General features: G+C 22.7%; 1 long non-coding RNA gene across 1 annotated transcript; it reads right to left on the bottom strand.

The window, feature by feature from the left end:
• Positions 1 to 2412: 2412 nt before the first annotated feature.
• On the bottom strand, positions 2413 to 11420 carry LOC132923240 (uncharacterized). Its single transcript, XR_009661142.1, has 5 exons — positions 10995 to 11420; positions 10307 to 10360; positions 10119 to 10157; positions 4508 to 4561; positions 2413 to 3906 (listed from the first exon to the last, which is right to left on the bottom strand). It is a non-coding gene; the product is annotated as an uncharacterized LOC132923240 (long non-coding RNA).
• Positions 11421 to 13090: the final 1670 nt, after the last annotated feature.

Genomic DNA, 13090 nt, shown 5'->3' with positions numbered 1-13090 from the left:
ATGTTTTTTTTGTGGTATATGATTAAAATAAAAATATGTTATATTTTACCTGTATAATTTATTATGTATTATCTATATCCTTAATTTTAAATTCTAATACGAACAATTTTTTTAATTTAATCATGTATACATTATATTATAATACATTCATAATAGCCATTACGAATTATTATTTATTATTTTGTTACAAAATATTATTCTATTATATAAAAAGAGTATAAGACCAGTTAAAATTTTAATATTTAACTATTAAAATATGTAAAATATAAAAATATTAATATTACTTTATTTAAATTTCATATTCTAATTTAAAAATAAAATTAAAAATCATTGTTAGTTGTTACCTGTATAGCTAGCATCACTAAATTTTATAATTGATATCACTGTCACTGACAATGATATTAAAACTTTATAAAAAATCATATTTATTGATGGGAGAACTACAAAATACAAGCATACATAGTGCGGTGCGAAAAAACAATATGATTATTTTCTAAAAAGGTACGATGTTTATGGTGCTTACTTATTTAAATAACAACTAAGTAAACATTTACAATACACGTAGACGTTTATTAATATACAATTTTTAGCAACACAGATGACCTATAAATATTAACTACATGTCTTCATATTATTACACTATCGCGTATTAGCGTATAAGGAGATCGAAGCACATGTATTTTTCATATATTTTAGACCAATGCTGGTGGTAAATTACACACGCTCCGTGAGTAGCTCATAGACAAATTAAGAAATGATAGGTTTCTGTAAATAATGATAGGTAGTGTAGAGTGTACACTTTAGCCCAGCTGTGTAAATTTCTTCTAGTTGCTTAATTTTAAATAAATTCTATTTCACACCTTAGTTCAGACCCTACCTGTGTAGGTATTATAGTTAGGTATTAGTATACGTATATTCTCTCTATCGAATATCAATTATAAAATACATTTTAATAGGATTATTTATGCTGCACCCAAATGTGTATGTCTATAAAACTATTATATATAATATATATGTAGGTAGTAGGTTTTTATTCAATTATGTAGAAAATATAAGAAATAATGTAAGAAATTTACCTATCAAAATATATTTATTAGTATATATTATTGTATATTTTGAACTATACATATTTTTTCATTATTACCATTGTACTTATATACATTTTACAATATGGAAAAATAAATATTTATTCTTATTACGCAAACATCGAATATTTTTTACATTAATGTAACACAATAATTTAGAATTTTTAGAATGTACGCAAATTTAAATTAATTTACCAATTGTCTTAGAATATTATTAGCGAAGAATAAATAAGTCCTTTCTGCCTTTGAAAAATGTTTTTTTATAGTACATGATTAAAATAAAAATACATTTTATTTTACCTGTATAATTTAATAGTTATTATCTATATACTTACTTTGAAATTCTAGTATAATAATTTTTCTTAATTTTAATTATGTATAAGTATATTATATTTTATTAAGTTCATAATAGCTATTGCAATGGATTATTTTGTTACAAAATGTCATTGTATTTTATATAAAGAGTATAAGACCAGTTAAAAATTTAACGTTTTATAATAAATTACTATAATATGTAAATTGTAAAAATATTAATATCACTTTATTTAAATTTCATATTTTAAATTAAATATACAATTAAATAATCATTGTTCGTTGTTATCTTAATTGCCAGCATTATCAAAGCTTATAATTGATATCACTGTCACTGACAATGTTATAAAAACTTTATAAAAACTTTATAAGAAATCATAGTTACTGACGAGAGATCAATATTTTAATAATAGCTAAGTATACATTTACACAATACACGTAGATGTTTATTAGTTTACAGTTTTTAGTAATATTGAATTTTAATAACCTAAGTATATTAAATACATATTAAACTATTACGTGGGTATGGTCGAATTGCACTTTGGTTTAAAAAAGGTAATGGTTGAACTGCACTCGGGTAAAAAGCAGATAGTAGTTGAAATTGCACATGGGCATAAAAAAAGTTTTTCAATAAAATTATCATGCATTTAAAGGGGTCAATCATTTTCCGATGTAAATTAAGTGATTCTTCGTGGTCACGTATTAACACACCGAAAAATAACTGAAGAACATTCATTTATATATAATTTTGAAAGACAACCACGATGAGTACAACGCTATCTAAACCCACAATTTACATTTTTTTTTATTGTAAAATGTATAACTGTGATACACAATTAATTCACTTTTAATAAAAATTTAAATTGTTCGTAATTGCACAGCGACGTAAAAGTGTGTACCAACTGTAGTTTACATAGGTCTAAATAGTACACCGTATAAAATATAAGTATTAATAGTATATGTTTATTGATAACTATATTTTATTATTCAGTTAGGTTAGATTCTTTGCCAATTTGTGGTGACAATAATTATCTGCGTTATTTAAACGGCATTAACGAACTAATATATAATGCTATTAAATAGGTAGCCCGTAGCGTTCGTAAGCATAAGATTTGTAATATCTTTAACTTGTTTTCACTATATACGTACTCGTTCGATTCGTAACAAGTTCTCACGTTTTTTTTCTATTTTAACTCTTTTTTGAACGAGTGCAGTACAACCACAAGCTGATTTTTACTCGAGTGCAATTCGTCCATTACCTTTTTTTCAATTCAAGTTCAATTCGACCATTTCTTTGTAGGTAATAAGTGAAATTCGACTATCTACTACGATAAACTACATTTTCTGATTCTGTTACAACTTCTAAAATATATAATAGCAAATAGGTTTAGTTTTCGTATTTCATTGGTATACGGTACAGTCTTCAGGGTAGACAGTCACCACAGTACCCTATTACTACCTTACATAATAATAGCAAATTACAATGATACTTTATATTATGATGGCTATCAGTATTCACTAAATAACTTTAATGGATTGAATTTTGTGGTACACATATTTATAAAATAACAAAAAACGAGTTATGTTATGTATACCTATATATATTATATTTTTTAAACTAATAATCAAGCTTTTGTTTTGTATATAAATGTTAATAAGTGCTGTTCAATTCGTATTCTAAATATCATATAACTGAATACTCATAAAAAATATATATAATTTATCAGTAACCAGTTGGCATTTAAACTTACAACAAACTTAATACAATGAAAGGTAATTGATTAAATAAAATTACAATACAATTATTTATTGAAAACACATATTTTAATATGACTTATATATATATATTAAATCTGGAATCTGGGATAAAATGTATTTAAACACCATTTCTCGATGGCCAAATCTCCCTCGACTGCATCTAAATATAAAATGCTATATTACGTTTAATTGCCTCTAAAAGTATTACATCAAATTAAATTTATCATATTATTTTTAATATTTAGCTAATTGTTAAATATTATTTAAAATATGTAATTTTATGGAATATTATGTAATAAAATCAGTACTCCACATAAAAATATAAAACTGTAAAATATTTTTATAGAAATTTAAATGTTGATAAAAGTATGTATACAGACAAAAACATAAAGGTTTTAGTATTTATTGGAATTCAAAAAAATAAATATTAAAATTAATTTTCTATAGTAACTTAAAACTTGTTGCCGTTATGCATATACTATTTACTATACTAACACGATTCATATGTCACATGGAAATATAAAAAATTTATTTTATGGTTGATTTGTAACTTAACATAATTTTTTAATTAACATTAATTTTTTGTTAATGTTATATATATTAAAATACAATGATTAAATATAATTACAATACAATTATTTATTGAAAACACATCTTTTAATATGCCTAATATATATTTAGTGAATCTGGTATCTGGGATAAAATTGATTTGCACACCATGTCTCAATGGCCAAATCTCCCGCGACTGCATCTAAATATCAAAAGCTGTATTACGTTTAATTGCCTTTAAAAGTATGATATCAAGTTAAATTTATCATACTATTTTTAATATTTAGCTAATTGTTAAATATTATTTATAATATTATGTAATGTTTGGTAATAAAAACATTACACTAACGTAAAAACAGTAAAATATTTTTATAGAAATTTGAATTTTGAAATTTAAATGTTGATAAAATTATGTATACAAACAAAAACATAAACGTTTCGGTGTTGATTGGAATTCAATTATTAATAAATATTAAAATTAATTTCCTTTTATAACTTATATATTTTTGCCATTATGCATATACTATTTACAATACTAAAACGATTTATATGTCACGTGGAAATATAATCAATTTATTTTATGGTTGATCTGTTACTTAACATAATTATTTATCTATTGTATTTATTTGAATATAATGTTTGAGTATAATCGATGAAGAATGTAGGTACAAATGAAAATGTATATTCGAGTAACTGCATTGTTTTTACTTTAACAAAGATGGATTATAATTAATAATTACTAATTTTAAATTAATGATAATATATACATTCCATGTATTATACCATTATACCATTATACGTACTTTTCATTCTTTTAAAATAATCATCGAGAAACTTGAAGTACTTTACTTCATTACCTAAAACCAAAAATGTTTAAATTTTTATTATTATAAGTACTATGAATAGTGAAACTAGACTACTGTCAGTTCTGTTATTTCATTCTTATACTATTTATAACTAATACTATAATAATGACATACAATTATATTTATACATTTATATATTGTTGGAGTACACTAATATAGTATAATATATAATTATGTATGTATAATATATGTGTATTTTCTTTATTATTATTTTTTTTTAGTAAGCTTTCAGGGTAATCAATATAAGTCTTTAAATTTTATGTTATAAACCGGTTATTTTATGTAATAGATGATAGAACACAACTAATATTATCAATAAACATCAATCTCAAATTTATAAAAAATGTACATTATATATATTAAAATACGTATTATGATCATAAACAGATATTAAAATAAAAATTACCTGGATAAATTATGCCTTCTGCCAAATAGTCTTTAACAACGAAAATGTACGTTATTAAATGTGCCCCTAAGAACTACTATACTATTTTTGTAATTCTCATATTAATAATCAATTCATCATAGTACTCAAAACTATATACATATAGTATAATATTCTAGGAAGAGTATAAATTTAAATGATACTATATATTTTGCATAGTTATTACCTGCTGTGGTATTAGAAAAAGTAGTCTCTAATAAAGAAAATACGAATAACTTTAATTAACTTAGTTGCTATGTCTAAGCCAATAGCTTCTTAGGATTCAATGAATCAAACTAAAATATACTATGCACTAAAAATTGTAGAATAATTTCTTACCTATTTTCATTATATTTGTGTATGTATTCTCTAACAAAAACATAGTAATTGGTATGAGTCAAATAATTGTCCAATACAATTTATTAGATTGCAAATTACATATTAATATACTATACATATTTATCAATTTTTAATACGTAAAAATGAAAATGAATTCCTAATTTTTAATCTTTGATGTGTTAAACATTTAAATCATTCTGATAATTATTTTATCTGTAGCCAAAATTACTGTATTTTATAATAGCCTTTATTTTTTTTCAATTGAATTCAATGAAACACCATCGTCTATGAAAACGATTCTGAGATAGTCAATCAGTCTATAAATAGGAGTACATGACAAAGAATATTTCATAAAAATGTGTCTTATTTTTTTTTTACATAGCTTATCTTAAAATCATTTATTTTATGACTTATAATTAATTATTATTTATTTATAATATATTTATACCAAAGTATATACATTTATGTAAATCAAATTCTATTAACATCTCTCTGAAAATTTAAACTATAGTAAAAATAGATAATATCTTAAAATTAATGAACAATTTCAATTCGTATAATTATATTCATATTAGAATAATGTATATATAAACGTATAAGAATTAATAGTTTCCATGAATAATGTGGAAAATAAAAAAACTGAAAAAATTTTACATGCCTTTAAAAAAGTGAAAAAGTAGTAAAAAGTGGAAAAATATTGAAACATTTATAGTAGTTAGGATAATATAAGCCTTTGGTTTCAAGAATATACCTATAGTCGTTCTTTTGTGAGTTTAATCAAAAAAACAAAAACAATTTTAAAAATTCCCGATTTTAATTACATTATTTTGTTTACCCCAATTTTAAAATTATTGACATCTAACATTGGAATTCACAAAGTAGCAACTTGATCCACTTTTTTATCAAAAACAGCCACTATCTTTTAAAATCGTATCATTTTTACTGTTCCAGAAAGTGATGACAAAAAAAATTATCTAAGTTACTTAGTACTTCAATTGAGCATTAAAAGTGCAAAACGCGGACATTTTGTACGGTCGGGTAAAAATTAAAATGGCAAAACGCAGACACTTTGTACTATTATATAAATTAAGAATATATAAAATATAAACGAGTCAATATTAAATCTGTTTCAAACAATAATTTCTTTGAGAACTCATAAGAGACAAAATCCAATGCTGGTGATAATAATAAACTATTAAATTTCCTTAGCATAAAAAAAAGAAAATCACGTATTTTTAAATTCCTTACTTAAGTATATGTGTATTGACTTTTTATTTAATTTTTACATTTTAATAATTAATATTATTATATACTTTGTACTTGGGTATATAATTTATAAATAAATTGTATACTTTTTGTATTTATAATAGTACAAAATGTCCGCATTAAGAAGTTTAAATAATAGCTAGTGACAATTTCACAAAAAAAAAGTTATAAAAAGCTTACCAGTGAAAAAAGATGAACGAAGTATTGAATCTAATAATTAATACCAATATAAGTACGATTTAAATTATTATATATAAAAAAAAAATTGTAGCTAGAAGTATGTAACTATTTATCTTTCATTCACATTATTATAATACATTCAAAATGTAAGATGTATTAATGAACAGCAATTGTGTGTGTTATGATATATTGTGTATTATTCAATTTTTGCAGTTACTAAAAATTCCTTTCCCGCATCATTGCAAGTAAATTTTAAAATATTTAATATAAAATAAATCAAACAAATGGTATATTTTACTTGTACACTCTAGAACAATTAAACAGTTGTATATCAAATTAATATTTTCATAATAAGATAATTATGTAATGTATAATATATTTAATCTTTATTCACAGTATCAATAAATGAACATAGAGTTTGATAATTACAAAAATATGTATTCATCAATAATTGTTATAAATTATGTTTTGAAAAAAAAATTAAATAAATTCTTAGAAATGTATAAATAATATTAAAAATACTTTATAGCTTAAAATATTTTAATAATACCTGTAATTTTTGAATTTTGAATTTCACTCTCTGGAACAGTAAATTAATATATTTGATTTTTAAATACAACTTATGAACCAATAATTTTATGTGTTATTATATATTGTGTATTATTCTTTTTTTTTATTTTGTACCGATATTAACCACATTTTTTTATGAATTTAATTTTCAAAAATACAAAATAACTTTCCCATCAATGCTAGTAAATAAATTAAATAAATCAAAAAAAATCGTGTATTTTATTTTACAGTCTAGAAAAATTATAACAGATAGAAATCGAACTAATATCTTCATGATTACATAGTTATGTGTTCTATAATATATATATATTATCGATAAATTACCATAGTGTTTGAAAATTACGAAATAAATATTCATCAATAATCGTTATAAATTATATTATGACATAATAAATTGATAAAGTTCATAGCAATGTATAGATGATATTTAAAATACATTATAGTTTAAAGTTTAAAATATTTTAATAATACCTGTAATTTGTGTATTTTTTCTTTTATTCGCTGAACATGTAAGTTTAAAAATTTGATTATTAAATAGAAAGTTTTGAATATGACATAAATTAATATTCAAAAAGAATAAACAACAAATTTTTACAAAAATATATTCTCATAGCACTCGAATTATATCTAAACAAATGCATTCTTGTATTTATAATTGTTCGAAGTTTTAATTTTATACAGATTGGTATCAAGCTATTTTATTATATGTAAACGTAAATTAGATATATCAGAAAAATTCCACGTTTCTAAAATTGAGTTTATATATTTTTCTTTGCTTAAGGAAAACAGTAAAATATTGGTAATTAATAATTATAATAATTATTGGAAATATCTAACATTTCACAAAGTAACAACTTGATCCACTTTTCTTCCAGAAACAATTGTCATCTTTCAAAATCAAATTAATTTTACTGTCCCAGAAAGTGATAACAGAAAAAAAAACAAATCATTAAATTAAAATAAATACATACAAATTTAAACCAAAAAAGTGAAAAATTATATATAGAACCTCATACAATTTTTTTCTAAAACCAATTATAAATTAATAATATTTTTATGTTTTTTTGCATTAATAGTTTACCTTTAAATAATGCTTTGAAAGCTAAACCTGTTGAAAAATCGATATAATTATTATTAAATTCTAAAACTGTCAATGATATCATATAACACCTTCGTTAAGCATTGATGGGAAAAAACACTTTCAGTTTGTGGGCATTGTGTTAAATCTTCATGAAATTATTGATATGAATATAAAATTGTATTATTTATGAATATTTGTTATAGATAAGTGATATATTGTATAACATCTTAGTGTTAAAACTTCGTTTTATTTTTTATTAAACGAAATGTTTTGTGATAGACATTTGTAAATGTTTACTTTATGTTATAAATATTAGAAATGATAATATATCTATATTATTAATCTTATATAATAAACAGCTTAACTTGTATATGTTAGATTACCTATGACTCTGAAGAATTATTTTTACAAACATTTATGAGAAAATTGAACAATTCATACCTATTTACTATTTATAGATTTATAAAAAAAAAAAAAAACCCTCTAGCTAAAAGTATATACTTAACTTTCATTGACATTATTATAATTCATCCAAAATTCAAGATATATATATATGAACCATAACTTTATGTCATAAGATGGATTGTGTATTATTCAATTTTTTCTAACTTTTACCGATAGCAAATACTTTTTTTTTTTATTATTAATATAATTTAACAAAAATACTAAAAATAACTTTCCCTTCATTGCTAGTGAAATTTAAAATTATTTAATACTTAATAACTCAAACAAATTGTATAATTTAGTTGTACACACTAGAAAAATAAAACATTATTATTAATCAAACTAATTGTTTCATAATAATAATTTGTTATATAATATACTTAAATATATATTTACAGTATCAATAAAATATCATAGTTTGATAGTTACAAAATACGTAATCATTAATAATTGTTATAAATATATGTATTTTGAAATAATAATATTTGAAAGTTAGGTTAAGAATATTTTAATAATACCTATAAAGTTTGTATTTTTACTTTCACTCTCTGGAGCTGTAAGTTTAAATATTTGATTTTTATTTACAATGTTCTGAATTATGACAGACATTAATATTCCATATTATAATATTCATTTATAGTTTTTAGAAAAATATTTTCTTAAAGCGCTATAAATATATCTAAACTGTATTTATATGCGTTCGAAATTTTAATTTTACAATATTGAATAGTTTCAACGAAAACTGAATCGAGTTTATTTTGTATAACTAATCATTTTTTAAATTTAATATTCAATAACAAATATCAAGGCACCCTAAATAATCAGAGTTTTTACTTAGAAAAAAAAATAAGTTTATGTTACAAAATAAAATATTTTATAAAGATATGATGAAATGTTATCATTTATTCATTTAAATGAAGCAAAGGTCTCGCTTGGAGAAAACTTCTTTAAAATATTAAATTTAAGTCACAATATAATAATAAATGAAAATATAATAAAAATCAGTTCTTTGTGAGAACCTACAACTTTCTTACATAATATTGTACATTTTGATTATATTCAATGAGCACAATTTGTTTACAATTGTTTAGGTTTATATCAAGTTATTTTATTATTTTTGAACGTAAAATATGTTCTCATCATTCTAAAGTATATTATTACGTCTAAAATTCGTCATAGAATATTATAATATTGAAAAATTTCAAATTTATAAAATTTGAATTTTTATATTTTTCTTTACTTACGGAGATCAAAACAATATTGGTATGGAGATTTTGGAGGATCTGTAATAAAGGAAAATAAAGACCTTATTTTAGTAAATAACAATATTTTTTTACGTAATAAGTATTATATAAATGAGTTATGTTCAATTATTTCTTTATATAAATTATTATATATAAAATTACATTTTAGAATTATAATATGTACTTACCATACTCATCACATTTTTGTTGTTTTGTATAATTGAAAAATATTTTTACAATATCTAGAAAGTTTAATACATATTTAATTAATTTTTTTATTGTAATCATGAATTTTATTAAATGTGAAGTATATAATATTTGTTAACGAATGGTAATAAATAAAATAATAATATTTTTAGTAGAACTGACTTATCGGTCTAATTTAAAATTCGAACTATAACAATTAACAATTATTGTTTTAATTTGTTGGATAAAAACAATAGCTCTTATAAAAAAACTTTTATCTGTCAATAAAATTGAGTTATCTAAACTTCTTTAATGTTCTCTATACTTTTAATTATATGGAAATACTAAAAACATTAGAAAAAACTAAAAAAAAAACGATTTTGTAACTCATTGTTGTTAAAATTATTGTAAAAACAGAAATATATTAATCCGCTAAATTAACTTGGATATAATTATTATTGGTTATAAATACTATTTATAATCATCATATTTTTCACGAGTATCATAATTTTAACAATTGTATGCTGACTATAATAGGAATAAAGAAAAAAAAAGTAAAGGTTTATTTTTAACATATTAATCAGTATTAATGGTTAACATGAAAAAGGTAAATTTTTTAAAAACCTAATTTATTGTTAACACAATGTAAACTAAAAAATATAATTGACGATAATAAACTTAAAAACATACCGTTGTAGGTTAGTTGAGATTGATTTGCGTTCTCTTCTATAAACGTGTTAGAATCATCAGTAATAATTAATATTTTGATTTCAGTCAACTACATTCATAAAATACTATGTAGTTTATTTTAATTTTTACAAATAATAGCCTTAAAATTAACTAACAGATGTGCAGATGGTAGACAGTTATCTAGTCTGCCTACATTATGATGAACATAGGTAGTTACCGTTCGATACACTCTTATTATTTTTATACATACTAATCTAACAAGACTCCTAACCTGAATAAACATCCTGGATGCCTGGTAATATGGCTTTCGTTACTAATCCATTCTATCTTAATTCATGCGTGTAACGTTCGCGAATGAACTATATTGTGATCATCGAGGGAACGCAACTCACTCGTACATCCAAATAAACATTCTCTGTTGTTTCCAGGTTGAACGGTCCCACTACCATCACGTGGCTGACGACACACCGACATATATGCATACCGTCTGGTGCTCAAGAATAGACGTGTTTTGGTTTCCGCCAGTTTATATGATTATTAGTTGATAGGTACCTATAATTCATTAAATATTGGTTTTCCTATCGTTTTTACCATGCATTGTGTTACATATTTTAGAAATAACAGTCAGTGTATGTGCTGTAAAGGCTAAGGCAGCTACGCATACGGTACGCTGCTTATTATACGCATTTTTTTCGATTTGGGAATATGATTTGTTGATATGCGCCGGCTGAACGATTACGTACTCGATATTTTTATTCAATATAGACGGTTAAGGAGAAAGTATTGTGTGAAATATTTAAATAAAATTTATTTTTCTATAAATTGGAAGTGACAAGTATTGCGCTAGTGCGGACAAGATAAATGATGGTGTTAATTTTCTGGTAAGGTAATCTAACCATGTTTCCTTGTATAGGTCATATCCTACCGAATGCATGATAAATAAATAAGTATAGCATGAAAATATATGGTAATTTGGTATAGCTAATTTTACTTATTCTTCGGTGAGTAAATTTAATAATTTTTTATTTACGGAGTTCCTAAAGTTTTTCCAAGTGCACCAAGCCATATGTTTATTTAGAATAAGTAGGCTCATTATTAGGGGCATCGGGGCATGTATACTGTATAGTATAGATATGGCGTGTTGGCTATACATTTTTGTAATTTAATGCAGGCCTGATCGTCACAGTTAGTATGAGTAACAACGTTCAAATCACCTTGTCAATAAAATTGAGTTATCCAATCTTCCTAAATGTTGTTTTGTAGGTAATTGTTAAAAATATTGAAAAAACAAAAAATTGTTGAAACTATGACCGTATAATAAATTTATAATAAAAAAAAAAATATATTTTTAAGTAATTACACGTTTATAAAAAATATCCTTTCTACTGGTGCCCTTTTTAATCACCTATATTTACTTTGATATAAGTGATATAACCATTAATTTATAATCAATACTTTTTCAGGATCATCATAATTTTAACAATTATATGCTGACTATAATTGGAATGATACAAAAATGTATAGGTTTATTATTACCATAATTAGCATTATTGATTAACATGAAAAAGGTAAATTTTTTAAAAACCTAATCGTTTATACAATGTAAACTAAAGTATGTAATTCTCGATAACAAACTTAAAAACGGTAAACGGAAAACTAGTACGGTATTTATAAACGCGGAATACTGGTACGGTCCACAATAGTCAAGGTTTCCCAAACTTTTATAAAAAAAAAAAAAATAAAATAAAATATCAACAATTATTTTTAATTTCATTTTACCTACGATCAATGGGAAACCACTACTCACAAGTGACTGTGAGTGAAAGAACCAGTTTTCCGTGTTTTTTATTTCTTTTGTTATAAATGTATGGACCGTACCAATATTCCGAGCATCCTTAAAAACTTACCGTTGTAGTTTGGTGGAGATTGATAGAAGTGTTCTTGTTGCACAACATCTATAAACTTGTCAGAATCATCTGTAATAATTAATATTTTTCTATATTCCATAACATATTAGACTGCCACAACTCTTAAATCCTAATAATTCATAAGTTTCATGGAAGACCATTGTATTTATATTACTGTTATTATTAATA

This window comes from Rhopalosiphum padi, chromosome 2, assembly GCF_020882245.1.
Source record: "Rhopalosiphum padi isolate XX-2018 chromosome 2, ASM2088224v1, whole genome shotgun sequence".
Taxonomy (NCBI): Eukaryota; Metazoa; Arthropoda; class Insecta; order Hemiptera; family Aphididae; genus Rhopalosiphum; species Rhopalosiphum padi.
The sequence above is the reverse complement of the archived record's forward strand: the minus strand, read 5'-3'. Positions and strand labels throughout refer to the sequence as shown.